Raw genomic sequence first — 14,155 nt, 5'->3', positions numbered from 1 at the left:
TGCACTTAATAGTTATTTATGACTTATTATTATTTATTTATGTTTTGTAGGTATTTTGGACTTGTCATACAAAAAGGCTTTGTCCAAGACTTAAAAAGAGGATTTTGAGAGTTGGGTTTTGGAAGGAAATAAGAAAGGCAGCTCATGTTTGGACGGATTGTACGTGTATGACGGGACTAAATACTAGTGTTTGATCACCCCCATATATACCTAATATTATTATACAACTAGTAAACATATTATTCTTTATTTGGGGTAGTGGTTCACGTTATTAGGGAAGCAAAATTAGAAAAGGTTTTGTTTTCCTTTAAAGGAAACTCTCAGCTAGCCTTATAAAAAGAAAACAAGACTAAGCAGAGCACGAGCTGATACGAATTTTTTTATAAAGTTATGAAACACACTAAAATATTATAAATTTGTTGCTAAAAAGTTACAATTGATTAGTATAAAATTTACGATATGCACTAAAAGGTTATGATTTGTAAGTAAAATGTTATGAATGAAAATTTACAAATTATTGGTATAAAAGTTACGACAGACCTAAAATATTATGAATGACCAGTTCAATAGGTAATTTTTTATGAGGTGACATAATATATATGGACCATATAATAGGTGCATATGATATGCACCTTAAATGGGTGTGTATTGAAAAAAAATTTGTGGAGCAGTCTAGTAACCATTGTTTAGTGCACCAAAAAAGTCTCTAGGTACACAATAATTTAAACACAACCCCTCACATACATGTGGGCTACACATGTATGTGAGGGTAGCGTGTGGGCCCCACATATATGTGAGGGGTTGTGAATGGTGTTATGTTTGAATTATTGTGTATATAGCATTATTTAGTGCCCAATGTAAATTGACGGAACAAAAATGATAGAAACCATGGCACTATCCATGAAATAATTTGGACGGTCCAGATTCACTGAGCTGGTCTATCTTCTTCCTTTTTGTCGGTAGTTGAGGAGGCGTTCCGCTTTCTTAGAAAAGAAACTTTTAGAAAAGAAACTTTTAGAAAAGAAATGAAACTTCAAGCTCAAAAATCATGTGTTTACGCAAATAATTTTTCTACCAATATAGATCTTGTTTGATAGATTTAATTGAGATCTTTTAAACGGTGCAAAAAAATTGAAAAATTATTTTCCATTTTCATTATATTTGAGATTGAAATTACATTCTTTTTGAAAAACAAGATTTAAAAAGAAAGTGACTAGTTGGGTAGCCAGGGCCTTTTTTTTTTTATTCATGCTCCCACTAATCAGGATTTTCCTTTTTCTTTTGGTAATGATTTTTACTATCCCTTTTTCATGCAAAACCCTTTTTTTTTTTTTGGGTCTTCTTGTGATGTTTATTAGTAAAATGTTGACCTTTCAAATGTAAAAGATCGAATATACAAATGAAAGATTAATAACATAAATTTACATCAAAATAGGATAAAAAAATGTGTAATTATAAAAAAAATGTGAAAATCAATTATCTTTTCTTTTTCTTTTGACAATGCATCAGCTGCTTTATGAATTAAGGGGTCTCTAATGAGTGGGACACAATCGCCGTGTCGTGACTTTAAATGAACTATAAAACGAAATGCAAGAGGAGGAAAATGAAGACTGAGCCCATTAATTACTTGTGGGGAGGCATTCAAATATGGTCACTAGACATAGTCACCATCACATTACTGGATTGAAAATTGTTAAGTGACAGGACCACTACCAGCTCAACTAACTCAACTCCACCAACTGGTTCACCTAGTACGAATTCAGAAGTTCCACCACTTGTTCCAGCTGGCAGTTAGTTAGCTAGTTAAATGGAAATTAAATTCTCTTGTAATTCGGTTGTGATTCTTGACTTTCATTTCATGTTTATTTCAACTGTCTCATTGTATAAAATAGAAATAGCTTTCTTTGTAAATGCACGTGTGATACATTCAATGACAATTGATATCTATTCTTCTCTGTTTATGAAAGTTTTCAAAAATAAGTACGTACCAAATAAGTTATGCGAAATGATTTAAAAAAAAAAAAAAACATTAATTATGAAAGACAGAGACGAAATGGGAGTCGTCCACTCACCCTTTCCATACAAAACAAACACCTGGAATCTTGGACCAATGAAAGGCCTGCGAAAATGTTTGTCATATCATCTTTGTCAAAAAGGAGATAAGGAGATCAACTTTATGTCTTCTTTTTTTTCCTTCAAAGAAAATCTTTCTTGATTCTCTGCTTTTATAATTGTATTCATCTTGTTCCATCATTTCTAACAGTAATAGAGAACTGTCATTTTAATTCATGTTTTCCACTTTTACTATTCTTATTCTTCATTAGGTAGTCTTAACTCTTAAACGTCACTCTAATATTAAATCCCTGTCAAGCTCAAATCTGTTTCTCAATCGATTCATGCCTATCATTATTGGCCAATTCCACATTCAGATAGTGTTTTAGATATATTTCACCTCATTAATTTATTAATTACTGGACTAGCTTATGTGCATATTAATTTGTCTCTAGAGAACCAATTCCACCGTCCAGTAACCATTTCCTTATATACAACATATCTTTCCTCTAAGTTCCCAATGTGGGACAATACAATAAGGTTTCACTTTTTCGATCGACTTGAATTATGGTATGGGTGTAGTACTCGTCAAATTCTAGAATATCAACTGTTCAGATCCGATTTTTGGTACATGGGATGGATTGGTTAGATTAAAGGAAGAAGAAGATCAATGAAGAAGATGAGGGTATATTGAGCTATTTTCATCTTTTCCGTTAGTAGATTTAGCATTTTTTTTCAGTTAATTGGGTGCATCTACTCTGTTTTCACAAACCACAGAGGGTGTAGATGCACAAAATTAAACTTGAAGAGGTGTATCCGTGCATGACCCAAACCATAAGGGGTGTAAAAGATTATTTTTATTAAACTTGCAGATGCACCTAATATTGGAACATGGACCGTTGATCTCGTCAATTAACGGTTGTGATGTGTTTTTGATCTTTGACAAGTAATAGATATCTTTTATCGATAATTTTTTTTTTAATCTAGACCATTGATTGATGGGAGGGGGCGGCCTTTAAGAACAGTAGCAGACTGCTACGCCATTCAATGACCACGTTTTGGAGAAAAATGGTGCTTTTCAATTTTGCTGCTAAGGCAGTGTTTGGGGAGGCAATGAGTCAACATAGAACACTTGTTATTTATTGTTGATTTTATGGGGCCCATTATTGGTCTTTTAAAATGATTCAAATCGTAAGTTATCCTTAAAATGTTATTTTATAGATTCTTGAAAAAAATTAGCTCAATCCAATATCGTTATGGTTGTTTTAAAATTCGTAGGGCGCCCAAGAATTAATTTTGAAACACTCTGCGAACTCTGAAACATCCTTATCTATATCAGATTTTGTTAATTTTTTTAAGGAACCCATAAAAAAATATGTTAAGAATTACTTACGGTTTGAATTATTTTTGTAGGACTTGTAATGGACCCCACAAAATCAACAATGAATAGCAAGTGTTCTATGTCAACTCATTGCCTCCCCAAACATTGCCTTAGCAGCAAAATTGAAAAGCACAATTTTCCCCCAAAACGTGGTCGTTGAAGGGCATAGCAGTCTGCTTCTGTGCCCCTAGCTCCTTGATTGATGACATCGACGGCTGTGTGCCGCCTTACATATGCACTACAGCACTCCGTTGGGGGCCAGGGCTTTTTTTTTTTTTTTTCTTTTGACTCATGCTCCCACTAACTAGGATTTTCCTTTTTCTTTCTTTTGGTAATTATTTTCATGTTCTATTTTTCATAACCTTTTTTTTTTTGGCTTTTTGTGATATTTATTAAAATGTTGTCCTTTCTAGTGTGAAAAAGTATATAAATGAAAGGTTAATTTTATAAATTTACATCAAAAGAGGATAAAAAAATGTGGTTATAAAAAAGAAAAGTGTGTAAATCAATTACCTTTTCTTTTTTGGTTTGACAGCGCATCCGCTGCTTTATGGAATATACCTCTCTAATGAGTGAGACACAACCGTCATATTGAGACTTTAACGGCCTATTTGGATGGAGGATTTGTTTTAGGTTGATATAGAATGAGGGCGGATTTGAGGGTAGATATATATTGTGGGGTGATATGTTAAGAAATGTGGATTTGTAATGACGTGTTTGGATAATTTTTTAAAAAGAAGGATTTAGAGGGTGGATATGATGATATAAAATGTCAAAAGACTAAATTGCCCCCACTTTATTTTTTAATGCTCAAAATTTATTTATTTCATACCAATTAGAATAAATTGATATTTATCTTTAATTTTATGATGAAAAAATTTCATTTTAGAACACAAATGTTAAAATCATGTTTCTTATTAGAAAAAAAAATACTTATTTTTTGAAAATGTTTTAAAAATACAAAAGTCAAAAAATGGCACCCATGGACCTCACTTACTCCATTTACTCGAAAAAAAACATATGTATATGCAAATATAGATACACAAGACCACATTTCTATTGTTTCCTCAAAAAGGAAAAAAAAAAAAAAAAAAACTCATCCCAGAGGTACTTCTTCTTCGACGCCGACGTAAACAACCCAGCCCAGAGGTACCACTTCTTCTCTGGCTGTAAGATCTCTCTCTCTCTCTCTCTCTCTCTCTCTCTCTCTCTCTCTCTCTCTCTCTCCGTTCGGTCTCCTTTTCTCTCTCCTGAACAAGAACAAAAGGGAAAGGGGGAGGGCAGAACAGTCAAATGGAAACTCGGATATAGCAACGACAGGGGGAACCTAGTTCTTGGCAAATCCACCTTTGCCCTAATTTATAATCCTAACAGTAATAAATCCCCCTTCCAAATCAGGCCTCCATTTTCTCTTTCAAACACCGAATATAGTGAGAAGGAGGATTTGTAATCAAGGGGCCTCACAAATCCGGGAGTATCTCCCCCATCCAAACAGCTCGTAAATGAAATGTAAAATGAAATGCGCGCAAGAGGAGGGAAATGAAGGCTGAGCGCATTAGTTGTGGCGATATTCAAATATGGTCATCAGACATGGTAACCATAACATTACTGGGTTGTTTACCAAAATTTAAAAAATTGACATTACTGGATTGAAAATAAGTATTAAATAAGTTTATGCAAAATAATAAAAAGAATACAAGTTATGAAAGACAAAGACCAAACAACAAGAGTCTTCCACTCACTTTTTCCATACAAACACATGGAATCTTGGATGGATGAAAGATCTGCGAAAATGTCTTTCATATTGTCTTTATCAAAAGGAGATTAGGAGATCTTTCCCTTCAAAGAAAACCTCTATGTCTTGTCCCTCTGCTTTATAATTGCATTCATCTTGCTCTATCATTTTTAACAATAATTAAGAACTGTCATTTAACTCATGTTTTCCATTTTTACTGTTCTTATTTTTCATTGGGTGGTCTTAAAGTTCACTCCAATATAAAGTCACGGAGTTGTCGTGTTAGAGAATTGTTTTGTCACTCTCTTAACATGTTGATTCTCCAATTTATTCAACTTGCTCTATGTTCATTAGAAGTTTTTTTTTTTTTTTTTGAATCGGCAAAAAAATGAATTTTATTAAAATGGGGAAAGGAAAAGGGGATCCAACAAAATGTTGGAATACATTACAAGGGCAAAGCCCAAACCACCCGAGGGTCACAAGGTTCCAAAACGAATACGACAATTAGGCCCGACCTGTAACACCCCGTCCCACATCGGAAGTCTACATGGATGATCTTGGGCATATAACAAACCTTGTGGGCTACTACTAGTACCTTGTGCTTAAGCTTTTGAGCCATGTGGTGTGGCTTGTGGATCAAAATCAGGGTACTGGGCCAGTGGTCTGCTTGAGGCGTTACAGGTGGTATCAGAGCCATCCATGTACACGACCATGTGGGCCTTTGGAGTTTGGTTGGACTTGGTTTGATTAGGTCGGTGATTATAGTGCTCAACCCCTCGCGAGGGCGCGAGGCTATAAAGTTGGGGAGATTGTAACACCCCGTCCCACATCGAAAGTCTACATGGATGATCTTGGGCATATAACAAACCTTGTGGGCTACTACTAGTACCTTGTGCTTAAGCTTTTGAGCCATGTGGTGTGGCTTGTGGATCAAAATCAGGGTACTGGGCCAGTGGTCTGCTTGGGGCGTTACAGGTGTCACACCCCAAAATGAGAAGTGACCGGCCATAAACCACAAGACCAAAGCTCGTAGAATATGCAGCCTAAAAATTTTTTTTTTTTTAAAAACTCCCAAGCAAGGATCCACCAAACAGTCAACCATTCTTTTTTATTCAGAACATCCTCAACCAATAAATTCCATAAAAAGAATGGGGCACAAACATCCCATGAACAAAATAAAATCCAGCGATTCAACAGTAATAAAAGAATCCAGATGTCTGACAAAATGTTTCAATGCGGAAGCGATGAAATAAAATTCTAAGCTAAGATGAGACACTCTAAGGAGGTCAACAAACGAAATCCCTGAGAGGCCGCCAGAGTCCTCCTAACTGTCCAACTTGCCTGAAAAAGAAGTTGGATTAAATCCGTCAGCTGACGAGCTCAGTGAGTAGTAAAAGCATGTATAATAATACAGTTCTAAAACTTGGCTAAAAATAGATTATCACGTTAACATATTTTGGCATACGAAGGAGTGCATCAAACCAACAAATTTGGCCATAAATCATTTACCAATAAATCTCAATGATGATCACAAACCAATCTCCAACAACAATGGGGAACCAAAATCAATATCGATAGAACCAAATGCCAGTGAATAAATGTCTCATAATTGGATCCAATATCGTATCTTAGAGTCACCACGAGTAGGCAGCCCGTGGAACTTTTCCCAAAGAACGACCCGGCAAAAGAAAGCCGTTGAGCATTAGAGTCACCAGCCTAACCCGGTCTCTTCTCTAATGGCCAGAGTCACCCGCACACAGAGAATTAATTTCCCTGGACTTTCCAAAATATGTTCCCAACAATATCCAAAACGTTCTCACCAAAAGATTTATTCAGACAATAAAAGATTTCACCAAACGTTTTCCCGCATGCCGTTTCAAGTAACCAAATAAACAATTATGGGTTTTCAATTCCAATCATAAAATCTTCTAAACAATAATTTAAGGGACACAGGGGAAGTTCGAAAATACGTAACATGCTTAACCACTCACCTGAGCCAAAAAAAATAATGCGACTCGAACCACGCAAAACGAGCCTAACCTGAACCAAGAACAATACGGAATGACTAATTATTCAAAATTTAGAACTGACTCGACAAATTAAGAATATAAGATACTATTAAACTCCCTAATCTCACCCAACTCCTAAATTATTATCACAACAGTAGCCACTAAATTACTAAACCTCATTTTTAACTCCAAACCTTCGGTAACCACCAACCGAGAAATCTCAAACCTCATGCACCCAATCCACGTGCAAACACCACCGCACACTCGGATCCACTTTCTGTATAAGAACAACAGCACATGTACACCTATCTATCTCTCTCTCTTTCAACACAAAATACAATTTAACTAATTTACCCAATATCAGTCCATGCATCCTATTGCTATGAGAAGAGGTGGATGGCAGAAACGAGAGAGATGGGAGTATATTATTACCTTGAAAGAACCCCAGTAAAACCCTTCTTCGAAGTTCGACGGCTGCTCTCAAAAAAATCAGAACTCTTCTCAATGTTCTCCAAAAAAAATAACCCTAACACCGTAAGTATGTTTATATATCGCCACTCGTAAGTTAATAACACTACACATTCACACACGTTTCCCCTAAGTGCAACGGACGACTAAAATAGAGTATCTAATTACGATACAAAACTAGTTACTAAAATTGATTAAACTTATACCCTCAAAACTATAATAATAACAACTATGCCCATAGTGCACGTAAAATAAATAATTAGGATCTGACCAAAACACCCGATTAAGAAGTGGCTCGTAAAATTAATTTAATAAAATAAAATAAAAATGTTAGGCCGTAACATCCTTCCCTCCTTAAAATAAATTTCGCCCTCGAAATTGCATACTAACCTCATTCATACAAATGCGGGTACTTCTCGCGCATCTCCTCATCACGCTCCCAAGTGGCTTCTTCAACCGCGTGATTGCGCCACAATACTTTAACCAATAAAATTGTTTTGTTGCGAAGCACTTTCTCCTTTGTATCAAGAATCTCAACGGGTTGCTCATCATAGGTTAAATCATCCCGAACATGAAGTGGCTCATAATCAATAACATGAGACGGACTATGCACATACCTTTCTCGGCCTTTTGGCTAAGATCAAGTGTAGTATCTGTTCTTATCAGTTTTCCTGTAACACCCCAAGCAGACCATTGGCCCAATACCTTGATTTTGATCCACAAGCCATACCACATGGCCCAAAAGCTTAAGCACAAGGTACTAGTAGTAGCCCACAAGGTTTGTTATATGCCCAAGATCATCCATGTAGACTTCCGATGTGGGACGGGGTGTTATAATCTCCCCAACTTTATAGCCTCGCGCCCTCGCGAGGGGTTGAGCACTATAATCACCAATACAAATCAAACCAACAACCAAATCAAACCAAACTCCAAGGCCCACATGGTTGTGCACATGGATGGCTCTGATACCACCTGTAACGCCCCGAGCAGACCACTGGCCCAGTACCCTGATTTTGATCAACAAGCCACACCACATAGCCCAAAAGCTTAAGCACAAGGTACTAGTAGTAGCCCACAAGGTTTGTTATATACCCAAGATCATCCATGTAGACTTCCGATGTGGGACGGGGTGTTATACGACCCAAACCCAGATAAGACAATAACAGCACCAAAACAACCAAACCCGGTCCAATCCTGGACCGGCCCACCCAATCCATCCCCAGAACCCTAACAACTACGGCCACCCCTCCCGTACAAACCACCGGCATCCCGCCTCGCCGTTAAGCCGAGCCATTAGAAGTTATTTAACCTATAATTAGTTTCATATTAGATTCTTTTATTCCTGTACAGGTCAGGTTTTTAAGCGGTCTTGCGAGCCAAATCCCTGTCAAGCTAAAATCTGTTATCAAAACATATTTCGTAAAGTATAGATTTGGACAAATAACCGTATCTATTAAAAAATTCAGAGTATAAGTTTAGACAAATAACCATATCTATTATTTTTATCGCGATTATAAGGAGCATATATTTCGCAGAGATAACCTTATCAATTATTCTTTTTGGGATAATAAAAAGTATAGATTTGTATAAATAACTATATCTGTTGGTTTTATTGCGATTGTAAAGTGCAAATGTTGCCTAAATAACCATATCTATTGGTCATTTTGAAATAATTTAAAATATGAATTTTTAGAGATAATCATATCCGCTGATTTTAGTGCAATTATGCAGAGTACATAAATTGTGATATTTTAGGAAAATAGTGAAAATTAAGGTATTTTTTTAGTTTGGTGCCACACATAAAGAACACATATTAGGTTATCTATTTTTTTATTCAAGTTTCAAACTTGACACAAATATAAATGTCTTTCAAGTTTCAATGACTCCAGTTCAAATACAAAAAAAGGTTTCAATGACTAGTTGACTGTCTTCCTTTTGATATGGTTTGGGATAGGAGTGACAATTGCATTAACGGCCCAAAGCACACCTCCAAAATCAACAGAAATATGCGCCCACCTGGCCACCCAACTCTCTCTCTCTCTCTCTCTCTCTCTCTCTCTCTCTCTCTCTCTCTCTCTCCATTTCCTATTCTATTTGCCGGTGAGCTTTCTCTAGCTTCTACAAGAGAGCCACCACCACCGGTCACCATTCTTCCCGGCAAAGCTTCTACCCCTCGCCAGTTAGACCCAAGTTCTTCTGTCCGTCCCCATGCACGCGATGGAGGCGGGAACGACTGCCTAAAGAACCTCCTCCCCGGCGTCGATCTTCTGGGCGATGGCGATACACCACCCGGTAGCAGGCTCGCGCCGTTGTAAGGATACAAACTCAGCCATGGGCTCGTCACAGATGATCGAGTTGGCGTGTTCTCCGCCGAATATACTTGAACAGCGTCGGCAGAGGATCTGCCCGGTGTCAGAGTTTTTGCCTCGCCTCCGGCGCCTCCACCGTTGGCGCCTTTCCTGTGTGCGGATTCCATGGCTGAGAGTAGTTTTTCAATTTGGGCGCGTTTTGTTTGATTGGGGTATTTTTGGAAGGCAGGGGAACAAAGTCCTGGTGCCATGTAGGAAAATATTGATGTTCTAATTGCATAATTAGTACAGTAGTAAACTAAAAGACCAATTTATCAAAAACAAAACAAAAAAAAGACCAAGACCGAAAGTGTGGTCATCATTCCCTCATCGATCTGTCCATAACCTGCGAATAAATAATTGACAGATTCTTCTTGGAAGTTTCCTCGATCAGATTTCTGCAGCCTCTTAAATTCCGGAAAACAAGTTTATGCAGGCTTAGGATTTAAGAATCAAGCTCTCAAGATTAGGGGTTTGTGAGAAGTGGATTTTCAATAACTCGTCGAGTAACTGTAAACATGCAAATACACAATTAATAAAAAGTAGTCACTTCCATTGGGTTTTCCTGCTGCTTCTCGAACATCCGCAAGAAAGCTGCAGCTACCATGAAACCTTTCCAAGTTTTATTAGGTTATAAACAGTCTTAATAACTGCCTATAGTAGTCTTTCCTATTCCAGCCATCGATCCATCCCATGCACAGATCATCATTATGCCAACATCATTTGACTCGATCATCTTAATTGTAACCATAAATTGATGTCTTTCACATAAGAATCCATTGCAATTTGGTATCTGGGAACATTTAAGTGCAATGCGATTCAACTTCCTCCCAATCACTCTAACAATGTGCTGAATAAACTTTGATTCGTCCCTCCAAAAGTAAACGTACTACTATGTCTTGATACTCCATAGCAAAGGAAAAGAATCATCTCAAGTTGCAAGAACAAGGAGCTGACGCTCCATCTGCAACTTGAACAGGCATGCATGTTCATGACAAGTACTAGTTCTTATTGTTCACAACAACTAATAATCATACTCAAAGTTGAACTTCATGTATTTGTACGTTCTACTTTTGCGAAAATGCCTTTCATATTGTCGTTATCAAAAAGTTATTGTTGTTATCAAAAAGGGTGAGTGGACGACTCCCGTTTGGAGGGTGCGAAAATGTCATTCACTCCGAGAGTGTTTGGTTATTATGTCTTCTCTTTCCCTTCAAAAAACAGGGCCATGTCTTGTTCCTCTACTTTTTTAATTGTATTCATCTTTCACTATCATTCCTAACAATAATAGAGAACTGTCATTTTAACTCATGTTTTCCATTTTTACTATTTCTTATTCTTCATTGGGTGGTCTTAAAGTTCACTCTAATAAAAAAAATCATGGAGCCGTCATTGTGTTAGAGACTTGTTTTGTTAACATATTGTTTCTCCAAGTTATTCAACTTGTTCTGTGTCCATTAGAAGTTATTTCACCTATTATTAGTTACATATTAGATTCTTTTATTACTGTAGTCTGGTTTTTAAGCGGTCTTGAGAGCAAAATCCCTATCAAGCTCAAATTTGTTTTTCAATTAATCGATTCATGTCTGTCACTAATTCACTGGCATGGCCAACTCCATATTTAGAGAGTGTTTGGTTATTAATTACTAAGAGCGTCTAGACTAACTTATGTGCATATCAACTTATACCTCTCTAGAGAACTAATTCCACCATCCAGTCATAGAAATTAATGCCGGGACAATTTGGCCTCATATGCACTAACTCCACAGGAGTTAATAACACTTAAGATTTTTTGAATTTGAAATCTAAGAGGGGATCGACAAAACACAAAGTCCAAAGTCGTAAGGCTTAAATCACCCGACAAACGACTTGGATTATTCACAGATGAGTGTTAAAATCTTGTCCCCAAATTTAGTGCACCAAAGTTCATCCATTTAGTCTAGAGACCTACATTGTTAAGAAATTGTAAGTGTTGTTGGAAAATATATACAATATTTTATTTTAAGTGGAAATGTAAATTGAATTGTTTTAGAATCACATCTTTTCAGAGACACCTGGTCGCAGTGGACAGACGCGTCTAATAGGAACAAAGGTGTCCCTTTCTCTTGGCAACTTCCAGTTGATCTAGAATGTCATCTCCCTAGCTCATTCATTTTTTATCGATTCGAAAAGTTATTTTTGTCCCATATTTTCATCGATTCGGAGTCATTTATTTTGAGATAGTACAAAATACTAAAGGTTCAACAGATCCACCAATTGTAGGGCAGTTTCTCTGGGGCTTTCGATCAAATAATATTGGGAGATAGACGTCCATGCAAACCGTAAGCACCGTAGTGGGGCAAATATTTTTTAACTACATAGTGTCACATTTGCCTTGATCACTATTTTGTTGTTATTGATTTTCAGGTTTTGAGTTTTGATTTATTACACTTATATAATTTGATTTTTATCACAAAATTAGTAAAGGTAAATTTTACTGACCTCTCTTGAGATTTCTGACAAATGCGGGAATGAAGTTTTGATAATTGCACTAACCTCCCTTACATAACATCTATTCTATCTATCTTTAATATGTAAAGGGAGAACCCATGTTTGATCTCACCCTTTGTTGAAGCTGTATGGACTTTTGATTATCCAAAAATATCCTTTAAAATATAAGCAATCCCCCTATAAATAGTTTATATACTTGGTAACTGCAACGGTAAAAGAGAGAATTTATCTCTGAATTGACAACAATAACTGCCAACAATCTTCACCACTTTTGGATTGAAAAAATCTCCACCATTTCTCCTTCAATCTCTACAACTACAACCACCAGATCGATCAGTCATGCTGGTGCAAGAATGGCAACCCAATTTGCAGAAATTTACAGAAGGTAATTTTTGTAGAAGGAATAAATTGCAGAAAACTCAAAACTAACTCTCTCTCTCTCTCTCTCTCTCTCTCTCTCTCTCTCTCTCTCTCTCTCTCTCTCTCTCTCTCTCTCTCTCTCTCTCTCTCTCTCTCTCTCTCTCTCAAAGTTCTCTTCAACATATTTTCGTCTTTTTAATTTCCTCTTTTGATTCTGTATTTGTTTTGCCTTTGTGTACAAGGAATAAAAATTCAAAGCACCAACTTGGCACTTTCAATTTTCCATACAAAGAAAAAGAACCCACCAAATCCCCTCCTATCTTCTGTAAGCACTTTCATTCACATGGATTTTGTTATATTGTACACTTAGGCCTGACAAATGAGAAACTATATATAAACACTAAAATTATAATTTCTTATAAATCGTATTAGATTGTTAACCACTAATTCATTTAAAAATTTAAGTTGTTAAAGAGATGGACAACTTTACTATTTATGTTCTCAACACGTCCCCTCACGTGTAGCCAAACTCTTTTCCATAAGCGATCTAAACACGTATAAATTTTAATCATTTGGTAACTGGTGAGATTCAAATACAGAATGTATTGTTAACCACTAATTAACTCACTAAAAGGCTTAAGTTGTTAGAGAGAAGTGTAACTTTATTATTTATATTCTCAACAAATTTAAAAAAAAATTAACCATTGTTTTCATAAATATATTATTTTAAAATTTTAATAAATAAATAGTTATTTTTTAAGAACCCTCAACGGAACAGACTTGTTAACCTAGCTATAAAAACACGTGAATTAGAAAACTTCTTTTCATTGCCGGATCAGTATTTGGTTTAATTTAAGAGAAAGAAGAGAAAGACTCTTCTTCTTTTTGGTCAAACCGAATAGAGTAGATTATGTAGTAGTAGGAGTATTTTAAGCTAAAAGGAGAAAGTTCCAAATGCAGTAGTACAAAGACTTCTGACCACACGGCATTTTATTGAAAAAGAAAGGAGTACTTTCCACATAGAGTAAAAGTAGTACTCCTAGTAGTAATAAAAGAAAATCATGTGTTTAAGTATTCTCAAAAAAGTATTTTTTGAAAAACAAGATAATTTTAAATTAAAAAATTATGTTTTCACGCAGATAATTTTTCTACCAATATGAATCTTATTTGATAAATTTCATTGAGATTTTTTATACAGTGTAAAAAAATCAAAAAAACATTGTTCATTTTCATTATATTTGAGTTTAAAAATTAAAAAAAAACTTTTAAAAACAAGAAGGTAAATTGAAACGTAGCCTTAATACGGCAGATC

General features: G+C 35.9%; 1 pseudogene; it reads left to right on the top strand.

The window, feature by feature from the left end:
• The first annotated feature begins 8,258 nt into the window (after nucleotides 1-8,258).
• On the top strand, nucleotides 8,259-8,380 carry LOC131334960 (U2 spliceosomal RNA; annotated as a pseudogene).
• Nucleotides 8,381-14,155: the final 5,775 nt, after the last annotated feature.

Source organism: Rhododendron vialii, chromosome 7a (assembly GCF_030253575.1).
Source record: "Rhododendron vialii isolate Sample 1 chromosome 7a, ASM3025357v1".
NCBI lineage: Eukaryota > Viridiplantae > Streptophyta > Magnoliopsida > Ericales > Ericaceae > Rhododendron > Rhododendron vialii.
Note: the sequence above shows the minus strand (reverse complement) of the source record. Positions and strands in the feature narration are given on the sequence as shown.